Genomic DNA, 16,633 nt, shown 5'->3' with positions numbered 1-16,633 from the left:
TTTTATTCATTTACAATGTTTTTAGTTACAGTTGCTTAAGAGAAATATTAAATCGTTTAATAAAACGAAAATCCTGCCGTACACCTGGATAAGGAACGTTTCTGAAATTTTGCAAAAAGATTTCACTTATAACAAACAAAACTGTAACATAGCAACAAAGACTATCACTATGGCAACCTGTGTTCTTTACACCTATCGTTAACAGTATTCATTTGTCTTTTACCATTAACAAGAATTATAATTAGATTAAACATTTTTATTACATCACAAAAATCGCTACAAAGTATTCAATATTATTGTCTTTTCCCACGTTTCAGACATTCTACGCAATTTACAGATATTTTTTAAAACCCAAAATAATAATAAATATTACTATATTTTCTATTTCATTTAATGCATCATTAAGCCTTTCTTTTCTTCGAGATGGGCAGTGTCGAAATAAACTGCACTTTATCTCTAACCGTTTACCATAATTGTCGAGTATTCCTTGAAATATCCAATGTATCGTGATTACAAACATCGTGCATTTTGTTCGAATTCAGATTGCTTTACTTTTTTCTTTCCTCACGAGTAGCGACGATGCTCAAAATAAACTCATCTCAACAAGATGAAGCAAAACAGAACATATTTGTCTTGTCAGACAACTGCGGGAGTCTTAACTAATAGCTTGAATAACATAGTATTATTATATTACTTCCTTGTAAACGTTTACATAGTATACGACATACATCAACTTACGCAAGAGTTGAACTAACATACACAACAATTTGACTTAAGTAGTGGATTTATTTCATCAATATCCAAGGTAAGAAATATTTCAAACGCTTTTATTATTGGAAATTACTGAGCACAAGTTTTGAAAATAATGTTAATTGATTAGAACTTCATTAGAAAACTTTATGTTACGTAACACTGAATTTGTCTCAGTATAAGTAACTTATTACGTAATACAGAATCTTCGAAGATGTTTAATTTAAATATTTGGACTTATCGGTTCTTTTCAGCGCTGGTTATTAAACAACATGTCTGGATGTCTTTTTGTTTTTAACTCCTCACTTTTAATTTCTCGTCGCTCACATATGCATGCGTATGTGGTTCTTAAGTTGGTTCACTTTCTACGTTAATTAAAGAAATAATAATAACGTATATATTTTTTGTTTCCTTATATTTACAGCATTCCGTAATAAAGGATTTCTGAGGCAGAAGAAAATCAGTTTCACTTAGTCCTTAAGACTCACGTAACTTTTTAAAAACAACCTATGAATTCATAGAAATATCACATCAATCATAAATGTGAATACAAGATATGTTTTTATCCTTAATTATTTCAGATTACGTCAAGAAAATCTGAGACATGATTTGAAAATTCGGGTAATTTCACTTCAAGTATTTACCGAATTAACTACACATTAACGTACGTTGGTGTATTCTGGTTTAAATCTAAGACTGATGCGACTACAAAAATATATGGTGAAACGAAATAATTATTAATATCAATAATATATCGCTCCAGGTTACATTAACCATTTAAACCGAATTTGAATGGTCAAACCAGCGTGAAAAACTAGCAAAATACTGATTTTTTTTTAAAATATGAGTCGAATGTATCCCACTATTAGTGTGGCACACTGTGAATCTGAGAGTCCATGTAAGAGTGCATAACGGTCAAAGTCCACTATTCAGTCAGACAAGAGTAGTCAAAGCGTTGTCGGCGAGTACTACTGACTAAGTATTTTCACTCCAGTTGTTTCAATACGTTATTAATAATGTAAAATTAATTTAAAAATTAAAAATAAACATTTACTAAACGATGTTAAAAATGTTTTTTAGTCTGTAATAGTTGTGATATTTGACCACAATGAACTCCATGGTGATTCGAATCATATCATTATTTATACGAGAGTATATCAGGCTGACCCTTCTAAAAGAAGACCCATACTGTACTGAACCATGTGGGTAAAGTTATTAATAATAATTACTGTTCGGTAAAATTACATCTATTACTCTTTAACATTTAATCCATTGTTAGATAGGTCGTTATAGACCATAAAGTTTTAATGTATCGTAAACACCTATGAGACCGGTTTTGGAAACAAAAATATCTTTGTATTTCCAGTAATGAAAAACAAGAAGATTCCTGGGTTCCGAAAAAAAGTAGATCTGAGTTTTGTCTTCTGGTTATCGTAAATCCAAGCATTCAAGGTTTATGACCCGCTGTCACAAAATCGACTTATAAAATTTGGGGCCTGAGTGCGTTATAAGAATGACAGTCAAAAGCACTATCCTAATAGATTGACCCAACTGGCGTTAGATGCTGTTGACTGCTCAAACCTCTATCAGTTCAAAATTGACAGACAAACAGCCAATCCCAGTAACCAATTTCTTTTTGTGATTTAAAAGGTGATGTTAAGTCCCCAAAAGGTTAGTATGAATCTATTCTGTTACGTGATAAATGTGACTTAACACAACAACATTATAAATAAATCAACAATAGGTGTTACCTTGCTTTTGTATCCTTGCTTCTTTCTTCTGTATATTCGACTTTTTTGGCCGCTTGACTTCCTGTAACGTACCAACATTTATAAGTCCACTCTGTACAAAATGACATAATAAAAATGACACTACCATAAAAGATGAACAACGAAGTTTCGTGTTTTCTAAATTTACGTTATTTCTTGTGTTATCTAAACGGTGTTTAAACTATTATCGGATTTTGTTTTTAGGTCTTCGTTTATGGACGGAACAAAATTATCAGACCGACATTAAATTAACAGACTTTTAAAAGTCGGGACAAAAATAATGGCATATTAGCACCGTGTTATTAAAGTGTAACGTTTGACACTGTTAGTTCACTGAGTATAAAAAAAGGGGCTTATTTTAAGCTGCTTACAATGAAAGTTCATTCACACAAAACAGTTCGTTTCCTTGTTTCAGAATCCTCGTACAGAGCAATAAACCAGGTTTATCTGCACACAGCCGTTCGTAATTTTGAACTGATATACTAGAGGGAAACGACTAATCAAAAGCACCCACCGCTACGTTTTGGGGTACATCTGTCTTACTGAATAGTGGGATTTCATCATCACTTTTAGAGCGCCCCCACGATGCGGAGTTCAACTTCGCAGCAACAGCAGTCGAGCCAAGAACGCTTGGTTTCACAGTCCAAATACGCTAACCACTACACCACGTCCAGCCCTGTAACAATTTCCACGTAAGCACAAGTTATCTTTATTTAACCAACTCCTATCCTGGTTGTTTATTGGTTAGGGTGTCCTGACTGTGAACCCGAGGAATTCTGACTCGCGGCCTGCTTTAGATCTGCGGGTGCGCTATAAACGATGGATAAATTATACTATTCGATCAAATAAGATTTTGTAGCCCAACAGTTGACGGTGGGTGACGTTATATAGCTGAAAGTTTATGAGTTCAAAATTGAGACAGCCGTACGCAAATAGCTCCTGTGTAACTCTGATCGAAATTCTGAAACTTACTTCTTGGTGAGTCAGTGCTGAGTTTATGGACTTGCTCCACCAAAGCCGAGGTTTCGATTACTCGCGTTGCAAAAAGGACAGATAGCTGACTGAGTAGCATTGTGGTAAAATAAGAAATAAACTTTTTTTCATTTCTTAAGTATATATACCTTCTCTAATAAGAAATTCACTTTTCCATCTCTGTACATGAACAGTTGAAAAACAAACAAACAAAAACAAACCATTAGAAGCTTACATTCTTAAAACTAATTATACCTTAACTAGGTTTGCTACTGCTTATAATCAGTGACGTCATAAGCTTATACTCTTAATGCTAATTATACTTTCCACGTGCTTCCCACGTCTTATAATCAGTGCCGTCATAAGTTTATGCTTTTATGCTAATTATATGTTCATCAGGCTTCCTACCCCTAATAATCAGTGATGTCATAAGCTTATACTCTTAATGCTAATTAAACATTCCACATGCTTTCCACGTCTTATGATCAGTGACGTCATAAGTTTATGCTTTTACGCTAATAATATGTTTAACATGCTTTGTATTTCTTATAACCAGTGGCGATAAGTTTATACTCTTAATACTACTTACACATTCACCAGGTTTTCTACGTCTTATAATCAGTGGTGTCGTCTTTTACAAATTATTACGTCGCCGCATATTAATATGTATTTTTATGTAAAAAGTCAATTGCACTGTTTTCTAGCATACAGCTTTACATTTGGTACTTAAAACTCGTATCATCTGGTGTGTTTGTTTCAGTCTTACCAATGCGTTTACGACTGTATTAATTAATTAACAACTTCGATACAGTTCCAGTAAACTTATGTATGGCCTAAGATTAACAGAATGCCATTGGTTTAATAATCACATTCAAAACATTCACATCTTATTTGTAATAACGCTATAACCTTAAACAATACACACACACACACACACACATCTTATCCAATATATATATATATAACATATTCATATGTACATTATTGTTGTTATTTTCATTTTCAAAAATCCTCTTACAAGAAAAAAGGAACTGACGGTGAAAACTATAATGCTCTTTCTGAACATGGAAGTTGAAATGGCTGTAAAAGTGACGGAGGTTAGGACATGTGAGGCCTCTGACAATATTTAACTTACTGCTGTGAAACGATACCAAGTGAATGCAGTCGTCAATATTATATTGTAAAAATACGTTATTTACACTGCACATAAGTTTATTTAGTTGTGGTGAGTAAACAGAAATACCACTTTTTTTCTCTTTTTACAATCATGATATCTTCCTCCGTTTGGAACGTAGCCAATACTTTGCTGAAGATCAGTACAGATCTCGTGCAATTTAAACTAAGCAGGTAACAGTGTGGAGTTATACAGGTGATAGTTTCCCACCATATAGGTGATAGTTTCCCGCCATATACGTGATAGTTTCTCACCATATAGGTGATAGTTTCGTAGTATATAGGTGATAGTTTCCCACAATATAGATGATAGTTTCTGTAGCATATAGGTGATAGTTTCTCACCACATAGGTGATAGTTTCCCGCCATATAGGTGATAGTTTCTCAACATATAGGTGATAGTTTCCCACCATATAGGTGATAGTTTCTCACCATATAGGTGATAGTTTCCCACCATATAGGTGATAGTTTCTTAGCATATAGGTGATAGTTTCCCACCATATAGGTGATAGTTTCCCACCATATAGGTGATAGTTTCGTAGCATATAGGTGATAGTTTCTCACCATATAGGTGATAGTTTCCCGCCATATAGGTGATAGTTTCTCACCATATAGGTGATAGTTTCCCGCCATATAGGTGATAGTTTCCCACCATATAGGTGATAGTTTCCCACTATATAGGTGATAGTTTCCCACCATATAGGTGATAGTTTCGTAGCATATAGGTGATAGTTTCCCACCATATAGGTGATAGTTTCCCACCATATAGGTGATAGTTTCCCACCATATAGGTGATAGTTTCGTCGCACATAGGTGTTTAAGAGTTATCAATAAGCACATTTTTTATATCCACAGTTTGAGAAGCACATTTTTTTCTCGAATTTAGATTATTAAAAGTAGCCGAACAGTGAGTGCCTAGTGTTTAAAATGTGGGTTGGCAAAGGCTCTTTTCTCATCCGTCCAGCTCCAGTGCCTATGTTCATGAAGATTAACCTGTATGCAGTTCCTGGTGTGCAGTGTTAACACAAGCCTTTTTTGTGCATTGATACGTGTCAGTTCCTGGTGTGAAGTTTTAATGCAGGGTCGTGTTATGTATTCAAACGTATCAGTTCTTGGTGTGCAAGTTTAACATAAACTTGTTTGTTTATTCACACGTGTCAGCTTCTGATGTGCTGTTGTAACGTAAGCTTGTTTGTGTATCCATGTGCGTTAGTTCTTGGTGGGCAGTTTTAACGCAGGCTTATTTGTGTATTCATTCGTCGCACTACTGGGTGTACAGTTAGTTTTAACGCTAAATTGTATTGTATATTCACACGTGTCACTTACTGATATGCAGTTTTAACGCGGGATTGTGTTGTGTCTTCATAACTATCAGTTCCTGGTGTGCGGTCTTAATGCAGGTTTGTGTTGTGTATTCATTAAAGCTGATACGATACTTATATATATAATGATATAATGAATTTTATGGTAATATGATAACATTTAAAACAGGGTATTATACGTACAATGTTATTGTGCTGGTTGAGAATTAGTGAAATGTGTTGTTTGTATATACCAAACTGTTCGTTTAAGTGTAAGACTTTACATTAGCGACATTATACGAAACACAAAAATGTTAATGCGGATACCTAGATGGATATTTGGCCTGGAAGTGCTGTTTACTCTGTCGTATCATCACAAACATTCACCCTTAAGCACACCAGACATGAGGAAGAGGTCCCAGTGAACTTGACCATCCCTGGTCTACAAAGACCAAACTCCCGATAATAATAATAAGACAGCCAAAATAATATGTTTATATGGATATAGACAAATAAATACATGAAAGTTAAACCTTACATAACATTATAAACAAAAAGATTGTACACTTAAAAAATGTCTGAGAACTATCTAGATTTATAACTGATATGTTATTGTCAGATATGAGCTACGGTTTTTGTTTAAGTTTAATGCAAGCATTATGATTTAGACAGTTTATATGACGTGAGTGTTAATTTTTTAGAAGCTGTAGTTTATCGGTTTGTTTACGTAACTGTTTGCGAATTATGCGTTGTATTGTTCAAGAGTTGTGAACTGGTGATTATTATATTACTGCATGTTACTAGAACTTTCTGAGTTAATAGAACCTTTTAAGTTTGTTTCATTGATTTACTTGAGCATGATATTGCATTATAAGATCTAGCAGTGTGTGTAACGTTCTAGTCCTCTGGTAAGGTATAAATACGTGTCGAAAATTTGATAGATAGATCGATACTGTGTGATTGTGAGTTTAGCTATAACGAACGTATAGTGCCAATTTTTAAGTGAAATTTTCGCAGAATGTATTGTAATAACAAAGTTGAAAAGAAGTAATTTGTCTTCTTAAATCGTGTTCAGGCCCCGGCACGGCCAGGTGGTTAAGTCGCTCGACTCGTGATCTGAGGGTTGTGGGTTCTAATTCCCGTCACACCAAACATGCTCGCCTTTTCAACTATGGGGGCGTTATAATGCGACGGTCAGTCAGACTATTCGTTGGAAAAAGAGTAGTCCAAGAGTTTGCGGTGGGTGGTGAAGACTAACTGCCTTCCCTCTAGTCTTACACTGCTAAATTAGGGACGGCTAGCACAGATAGCCCTCGTGTAGCTTTGTGCAAAAATCAAAAACAAAACTAAAACAAACAAATTATGTTCAGAAGTAACCGAACTAACCTGTGTGGACTTTGACGAAAACGAGACAAGTACTTAAAGCTCTGGATATAACTGTGATAACCAACAGGGTAACGAACATTTGTATACATGTTTGACCTGTTTTATTACACATTTTTTTTAAAAACAAATGGTCTGTTTGTTTATTTTTGTACTTTATCAAAAACACAAACACTTATTGTGAAGGATCTGGCTCATACACAAAAGCTGACAGTTATACTGCAATCATTTTAAAAAACTTCATAGATACAGAGTAAACAATGGTTAAGTACTCAAATCTAGTATACTGCTAGGAAAAAGTTCGTTCTAACTGAATCTGAGAAATATACGAATAAAACAAGTTGACAGAAAATTGCCTTTGTGCCATCTGACGAATAAGAAATTTAAAAGATCTGAAAATAATGGAGTTATTATACAAAGAACTAAATTTAGACTTCCAGTACTCTGTGAGTAAAATATTTCAATATTCGGCTTTCACTTGTGTTACTAGATTTCGGTTTTCGCTGTCACAGCAAAAGAACATGTCGGTTAGTTGTACAAAAGTAACTAAAGGAAAGGCCAGGCATGGCCAAGTGGGTTAAGGCGTTCGACTCGTATTCTGAGGGTCGCGGGTTCGAATCCCCATCACAACAAACATGGGGCGTTATAATGTTACGGTCAATCCCATTATTCGTTGGTGAAAGAGTAGCCCAAGAGTTGGCGGTGGGTGGTGATGACTAGCTGCCTTCCTCTAGTCTTAAACTGCTAAATTAGGGACGATTAGCGCAGATAGCCCTCGAGTAGCTGTGCGCGAAATTCAAAACAAATTCCTAAAAGAAAAATTCCACCTATTTTGCATGACATAACATTCAACTAATGGATGGTGTACGTTTTAGATAAGCTGTCCTTCCAAGGTGCGAGAAAAATTATAATAAATCATTTTCGAATTCTAACTAGCTTATAAAAACAATTTTTACTAATGTATGATAACCTATCTCTGTGTAAAGTTTCGGTTAACGGCTGACTAAGCACATAAAAGTAGGGCATCCATTTCTAATATATTTTTACGTCCGGTAGTTGATATTTTTTATCATCATATATATAGCGAGGCTTGTTTAACCTTACACCACAGGTAATTTATACACGTTTCGGTTAATAGTTTTTATTACTTAACAGAAGATCGCAAGACAAGATCTACTGGTTTTGTCCATGTTTCTTTCTGAGGTAGTTTTCACCCCAAGCTTCCTAAACTTTTCGTTTTCGTCATAAAATCAATATTAAAGTAATTACTAAACATATTTGGTAGTTTCTGGTTAGCTATGCATAGATTAAACATTATAAAATAATTTGATTAATTTACATAAAAAAGCTTTTGCTCATTGGAGTTTGTTTGTAGTTGTGCAACGTGCTATCTGTGCTCTGCCTACTATGAGTATCGAAACCCGGTTTCTGGCGCTGTTAATCGGAGATATAACGCTACGCCACTCGTGGGGCACATAAAAAATAGAAAACCACAATAATCTAATTATTGATTATTCTGGTACAGTATTAAATAAATATTTGTGTTGTTGTCTGTGCGGACTTTTGATTTAAAATATTGAATTTTGTGGAAAGTGAAAAATAAAATATCTTTCTTTATTTAACTAGTGACTCGGAGCTCCGCTCTCCCAGTGATTCAATGGTAAGTCTGTGAGATTATAACACTAAAAATTGGAGCTCGACATCAGCAGATATTGCTTTTCAATTAGCGTTGCGCTTAACAAAAACCTAATAACTGAAATGCTAAATTGTAATTTGATTTCTATAGAATATCAATCAGCAAGACACAGAAGCAACAATTATTTGTTTATGTTTTTGTTGTTGTTTTTAACAAAATACACAAGAACTTAAGTTTTAAATGTAAATTTTATCACTGATATCATTATGTGGAAGTTCAACTTATAAGTAGGAATTGCAAAAAAAAAAAAAAAAAAAGATTTATAAAGTGTCAAAATATTTTATTTTGATCCTTATGCGTGACATAAAAGTTTATTAAATCATTTTTCACAATGAGGCGATGCAGACTCAGAATGATGGAGTTGCCAGTTTCCTTCTAAAGGCTTTCAGTTGCTTCAACCATGAAATGTAGCATATAAATGAAATGACATAGATAGATATCCAAAGTCTCAACACGGTGAGAAATTTAATCTAGATTATCTCCTGGTAAATCTAAGAGTCGAAAGTTTCTTAATTATACGTCTGTGAAAACATGTAGAGGCACACTTTGTCTATGTAGTAGAGCTCTATATTTCAGAGCTGGCGAGCACTGTTCGAATTCATACTAAACCACAAAATGTTCTCAGTAATTTAAACTGTGGATGCGTTATAAGAGTGACAGTCAATACCTGTACTTCATTATTACAAAGCACATAATATAAATATATCAGCAGAATAAGTTTATTATGAGTTGCAGTTTTAAAACTGGTATGACATTTCGATCAGTCGTGTGATAATTCTGATCTACACAAGTTTTAACAGTACAAAAGGTTTATTTGTACTTAAGTGAAATACACGCACTGTAACTTGTAATAAACTAATACTTATACTCAATAATTAAACACAAAACGAAACTAATAATAGAAGTAGAACATTTTCCCAAAATGTTTTAACATTAAAAACCAATACCTGTTGTTTTTTTTCTATAATCAAATAAAGAACTGGACATAGCCTGGTGGTTAGAGGGCTCGACTCATGATCTGCAACAAGAGAGCGCTAGAATTGCGTTACTGAACCCTGAGGGCGTTATATTGTGACGATCTATTCTACTTTTCGTTGGAAAAAGATCACTGCAGAAGCTGCCTTCCTTCTTCTCTATCGCTTCTAAATTAGCACACATAGCCCTCGAGTAGCTTTGCCTAACTTTCACATACACACAAAATAGTTTTTTTTCTGGAATTTCGCACAAAGCTACTCAAGGGCTATCTGTGCTAGCCGTCCCTAATTTAGCATAAGACTAGAAAGAAGGCAGCTAGTCATCACCACCCACCGCCATCTCTTGGGCTACTCTTTTACCAACGAATAGTGGGATTGACCGTCACATTATAACGCCCCCACGGCTGGGAGGGCGAGCATGTTTGGCGCGACTCGGTCGCGAACCCGCGACCCTCAGATTACGAAGCGCACGCCTTAACGCGCTAGGCCATGCCAGGCCCCACACACAAAATAATTATCCAAAACGAACTTCCCGTAAATAATTCATACATTTTTAAATCAAAAACAACAAAAGTTATATTTAAATGCATGCACAATAACTGAGGATAAAAATGTTGTTTTTCATGAACATTTTGGTTTCGGAAAACAAAGAAACAAACATATACACCATAAAGTCCCACTGCGGTATAGTTCAATAATGCTCATGAGAATGTATTTGAAATTTTCAAAATGGACTAAATGACCATGTTTGAGACCATATATCTTGGTTATAGCTCTAATTTTGAACCACTGGCTAGAGAAAAACCGACCAGATAGTAAAATCCATCTCCACAAGGGAACTGTCCAGCTAGATGGATCATATAACAGCGTTAAGTTTCATTTTTATAAAGCGCATCAAAAATTAAAATGTGAAGCATGTTTAGCGGCATCATGTTCTGAACCTGGAGTCTGATTCGAAGACCAGTAGTGGCACCATGTCCTAAACCTGAAGACTTTGATTGGAAAACCAGCAGCAGCATCATGTCCTGAACCTGGAGTCTTTGATTGGAAAACAAGTAGCAGCATCATCTCCTGAATCTGGAGTCTTTGATTGGAAAACCAGCATCGGCATCATGTCCTACACCTGGAGTCTTTTATTCGAAGACCAACAGCGCCATCACTTCCTAAACCTGGAGTCTTTGATTGGAAAACCAGCAGCGCCATTATGTCCTGAACATGGAGTCTGATTCGAAGACCAGCACACTAGACATTTGGACACACCTGACCGTTTAGGAGGAGCTACGCTGATTAACTTCTTTATCTAATATTTTTAATTGTATTTACGGCAAAACTAATAATTGTGTGTAATGTATCCAATTTTGAACTATTTACCAGAGGTGGGGAAGCAAACAGTCGGCAGCACTCTACCACCCAATATCCACGTTAAATGATTGATTCTTATAAATGTGCATTGCTTAAATTGCGGATAATATTCTGTGGTACATCACGGATTTTAGCACACTTCACCAGCTCCAAAATCCAGAGCCCCATTATAGAGCCAGTCTGTGACGTGGGTAACAAAGAAGATCAAATATTATTTGATCTATTATTAAGTGTGCTATCTCTCAGCTTAAAATATTATAAAGAAACTGCTACCTTACAGCTTAAAAAAGAATAAAGAAACTGCTACCTTACAACTTAAAATATAAAGAAACTGCTATCTTACAGCTTAAAATATTACAAAGAAACTGCTACCTTACAGCTTAAAATATTACAAAGAAACAGCAACCTTACAGCTTATAATATAAAGAAACTGCTAATTTACAGCTTAAAATATTATAAAGAAACGGCTACCTTACAGCTTAAAATATATTATAAATGGACTGCAACCTTACAGCTTAAAAATCTATGTCCTTGGTTAAGAGACCTATAGAAGACAACTACACAGTTAACATTTTGAATCCAAGAATACTGACATACAATGCGTTTCACATCAAAACCGTAAATTAACCTCATAGTCCGTAACATGTTTGGTTGAGTCAAAAAAATCAAAAACCAGTGAATGCTGTGTTAAATCGTTAAGCATATCTAATCAACATATTTTCTCCATAACTCATTTACCTTTAATCATGAAGTTTCACCAGTTTTGAAAATGTATTTTCCTAATTAGAAATATTTCATTTTTTATTCACATATTATCCCAAAATAATTATATACTGAAAGCATTTTCTAAAGAAATGACTTGTTCTATTTCAACTCTAAAGCAAAGTTCAATTAATGGTTTGTCAGAACAATCTTCCTATTTTCCACTTCTCTTCAAAATGTATTGTAAATAAAACATTGTAAGATAAACATTTTTCTTAACACGTTTAAGTTTTAAGGTTGATTTCTGACGAAACGAAAACCATGACAAAGAAAAAACAACGTCATTAAAGACAACATTAATTTGTATACCTTGGTTTTTGTTTGTTTGTTTTTTTAATTCCGCGCAAAGCTACACGAGGGCTATCTGCACTAGCCGTCCCTAATTTAGCAGTGTAAGACTAGAGGGAAGGCAGCTAGTCATCACCACCCACCGCCAACTCTTGGACTACTCTTTTACTAACGAGTAGTGGGATTGACCATCACATTATAATGCCTCCACAGCTGAAAGGGCGAGCATGTTTGGTGTGACCGATATACCTTCGTACAGGAACTACTAAAACATTGTTTTACAACGCTTCTATACGTAAATGAGGAAACTAAGAGTAAAGTATTTTATGAATTTTTTTACATTACATTTTAAGAAGCATTTAGCATCAGAGGAACGTTTATATACTAATAAGAAAAAAAAACAACGTGGTTTGAGTCCATATGGTAGACAACATATAAATAATCCACTGTGTAGCTTTACATTAAAAGTCAAAAACAAGAAAAAATTAACAATACTACACCCAAGGGGCGTAGTTTGTTAAAAAAAATGCACTCAATGTAATTATATGAACAATTGCCAGGAACCACGAGCTGGAAAATACCTTAACGTTATAATGATATATGGCCCGGCATGGCCGAGCGCGTTAAGGCATGCGACTCGTAATCTGAGGGTCGTGGGTTCGCGTCCGCGTCGCGCTAAACATGCTCGCCCTCCCAGCCGTAGGGGCGTTATAATGTGACGGTCAATCCCATTATTCGTTAGTAAAAGAGTAGCCCAAGAGTTGGCGGTGGGTGGCGATGACTAGCTGCCTTCCCTCGACTCTCTCATTGCTAAATTAGGGACGGTTAGCGCATATAGCCCCAAGTAGCTTTGCGCGAAGTTCAAAAACAAACAAACTAACAAACTCTATAAAAATAAGAACAAACTATTTGGTCATTTTTTGTGTTGTTGTTTTTTATATTTAATGAATAGTGTTACCCCGTAAATTGCCAAACCTGACAGTAATGGAATATTGTTGGTTAGCTACTGTAAATATACTATATATAATTTTCAGATTAGCACTTATTAATCGGGAAACGCAGATACTGGACCAGGAACGTTTACAGATTTCGAATATTACGAACCGTGCAACTTCAGATAATTAAATTCGGACGTTAATATTTCTATGAGGATGTTAAACATATCTATCTTCCTCTATAAAAAGTAAGCTTGTATACCGTGTTAGGCCAAACAAGAATAAAGCTAGCTAGTACACCCGTCAAGTGAAGTATACCCGCGTATTAACATAAAAGTAATTTACACCTCATGGACCTGAACCGTTGATAAAATATTCACTTCCAGACCAGGCAGAAGACTGAATATTGTTTGTGAGTTTGTAAAATGTTTGTATATAAATAATTATTTGTAATAAGCGCTATTATAAATTGTATTGTTGTTTGTATATTAAAATATATTTCTGTGAAGAAAGAAAACTGTATCAATCCCGCTGGCAAATATCAGAAACTTGATACATATTTACAATCAATTAATTTCTAAATTAAATTTTTTTCGATCATTTGAAATTGTAATATGTAACGTACGTAACATAATAGATCGGAGAATCGTCCGATATAAAATTAATACATCTCCATCAAATATCTGGTTAACATCGTATATATTTTCGTTAAGACAATTTACAAAGCAATATTTTGTATCACTTAGTTACTACAACAATAAAAACACACAAAAAAACAGTGTCCCACTGGTAAATTTACGGGTTTAAAACATAAAATATTAGATCCCCGCTGGTACAACAACGCTAAAATCAGGGGTTCGATTCTATAATTGGACTCAGCAGATAGACCGATTTGGCTTTGCTATAAGAAAACACACACTGAATATTGGTTTTCGATACACGTAGTGAACAGGCCACAAGATGGTCCGTTGTATAGCTTTAAGCTAGATGACAAATATAAAAATAAATATCACGACATAATTAGAAAAACAGTCTGATTTTTTTCTCCACTTTCACAGCAACGTATGAAGATCAGACGTTGACAACTGGTAATATAATTAGTAGTTGTCATTCTGTATGGAAGAAAATATTATAATATTACAATACTTAGTTTTTCAACTTTACCTATCAAGATCTATATACATTCAAGAAAATCGTTAACGTTTAACGTAGTTTATTTATCCAATACTAACCTTTTCTTTTTTTGTAGCTCAGCACAAAACTACAGAATGAGCAATCTGGTTTCTAGCGTTATAAATCTGTACATAATATATATGAATATTATTGGGTTAATCAAAGTCTTTCAGGTTCATTAGCCACAATCAAGAATGAAAATGAACATATAGCTCATTATATTCGATGTTTTCGTCACACCAACAAGACGAATGCTCTTGACAACGTAATTTGTATTCTAGTATAATGTTTACTTTCGTCTTCTTTTGTGTTAAAGGACGAAATTAGTTCATTAGAATATTTTTTATTAATATACATGTAAGTAATGCTTACTTATGTTTATCAATCTACTGATAATGTTGAGCAATGTTTAGGTAAGTTTCTGTTATTCACTTCCTGGCCATGTTGATTTAATGTCAGTGAAAAATATAATTTGTTCTATTTTGTAATTTTTCTTCAAATTTATTTACGCTTGTTTATTTTAGTGCATAGCCACATTGAACTATTTGTTGTGTCTATCACGGGAAATCGTACTCTGGATATTAGTCTTATAAGTCCGTAGACTTCATGTAATCCCATGGCTCAACGGTACGTCTGGTGGCTTAGAATGCTGTGTGTTTTCTTTTAGCAAAGCCACATCGGGCTATCTGCTGAGCCCACCCAGGGAAATCGAACCCCTGATTTTAGCGTTATAAATCCGTAGGCTTACTGCTGTACTAGCGGGGGGCACTTAGAATGCTAAAAATGAGGTTTGGCACTGTATAGCTTTCTGATTTATAATAAACAAGCAAAAACATTTATTCATACAAAAAGTAAAGAATCGTTTCTTTAGTAACAATTCCAGATGGTTTTAAATTAAAACAAATTAATTAAAGTAAATATTAAGTGAATACAACAATCGGGAGTTTTCGATAATACTTTACATTAGAATAAATAAACAAGATATTCTCTGTATTATTCTGAAGTTAAACTTTTCTAACAAGATCTTCTCTGTATTTTTCTGAAGTTAAACTTTTCTAACAAGATCTTCTCTGTATTATTCTGAAGTTAAACTTTTCTAACAAGATCTTCTCTGTATTATTCTGAAGTTAAACTTTTCTAACAAGATCTTCTCTGTATTATTCTGAAGTTAAACTTTTCTAACAAGATCTTCTCTGTATTATTCTGAAGTTAAACTTTTCTAACAAGATCTTCTCTGTATTATTCTGAAGTTAAACTTTCTAACAAGATCTTCTCTGTATTATTCTGAAGTTAAACTTTTCTAACAAGATCTTCTCTGTATTATTCTGAAGTTAAACTTTTCTAACAAGATCTTCTCTGTATTATTCTGAAGTTAAACTTTTCTAACAAGATCTTCTCTGTATTATTCTGAAGTTAAGCTTTTCCGTCGGTATTATCACTATTTTTCACAGATCAAAAATTAAAAAAGGACGAACATATTCCATATGAAACCCCATATTTAAAGTAGTATAATAATTATTAAAATCTATTACATATATTTTTTTCATTTTACTAAACCAATAATTTTGATCAAAATAATTACATTTTTTTTACCATCCATATCTTTAAGCGTCAAATGCAAAACTAATACTGCATTCCAAAAGTCGTTGGTACAGAATGAACTACATCAGTTACACAAGAAAGTCACACTTATTAAAAGGGAAAGATGATAACTAATTTTCTCGGTTCTTAGTATCTAAAAAGTACCTAAGACGTTTAATTAATATGAGAACACACGTTCTAGAAGCAGCAACCAGTCGATAATACGAACAGTAAAACGAGATTGCTTTTAAGTAATGCGAAACAGACGAGAGCCAAGAATAGTTTAATCTTTTCAAGCGCTATTTTAAGTCCTTCAATAAATTCACAAACCCATGAAGGATGGGCTTTATTAAAAACAGCTTAATGTAGCTCGAGTTTGCATTTTCCAACATCATAAAGTGTGTATTAGTTATTTATATTAGAATGTGTCCTACGTTTGACAAAAAATAATAACACAATGCCAGTGGAACTTCATGATTTATAAACTCCGGCACATGGAAATTTATAAATAGAG

At 34.1% G+C, this 16,633-nt stretch overlaps 1 protein-coding gene across 12 annotated transcripts in view; it reads right to left on the bottom strand.

Annotated features, from left to right (window-relative positions):
* LOC143225071 (poly(rC)-binding protein 3-like) overlaps nucleotides 1-16,633 on the bottom strand; it is a 334,733-nt gene that overhangs the window by 219,191 nt on the left and 98,909 nt on the right. For 9 of the 12 annotated variants that reach the window (XR_013013597.1, XR_013013599.1, XR_013013600.1 and 6 more), the window contains exon 2: nucleotides 2,502-2,562. The exons of 1 other annotated variant lie outside the window; for it this stretch is intronic. The gene's annotated coding sequence lies outside the window, so the exon portion shown is untranslated. 2 more of the 12 variants (XM_076453779.1, XM_076453778.1) reach the window with 2 other exon arrangements.

Source organism: Tachypleus tridentatus, chromosome 9 (genome assembly GCF_004210375.1).
Source record: "Tachypleus tridentatus isolate NWPU-2018 chromosome 9, ASM421037v1, whole genome shotgun sequence".
NCBI classification, from domain to species: Eukaryota; Metazoa; Arthropoda; class Merostomata; order Xiphosura; family Limulidae; genus Tachypleus; species Tachypleus tridentatus.
This window is presented reverse-complemented; position numbering and strand designations above follow the sequence as displayed.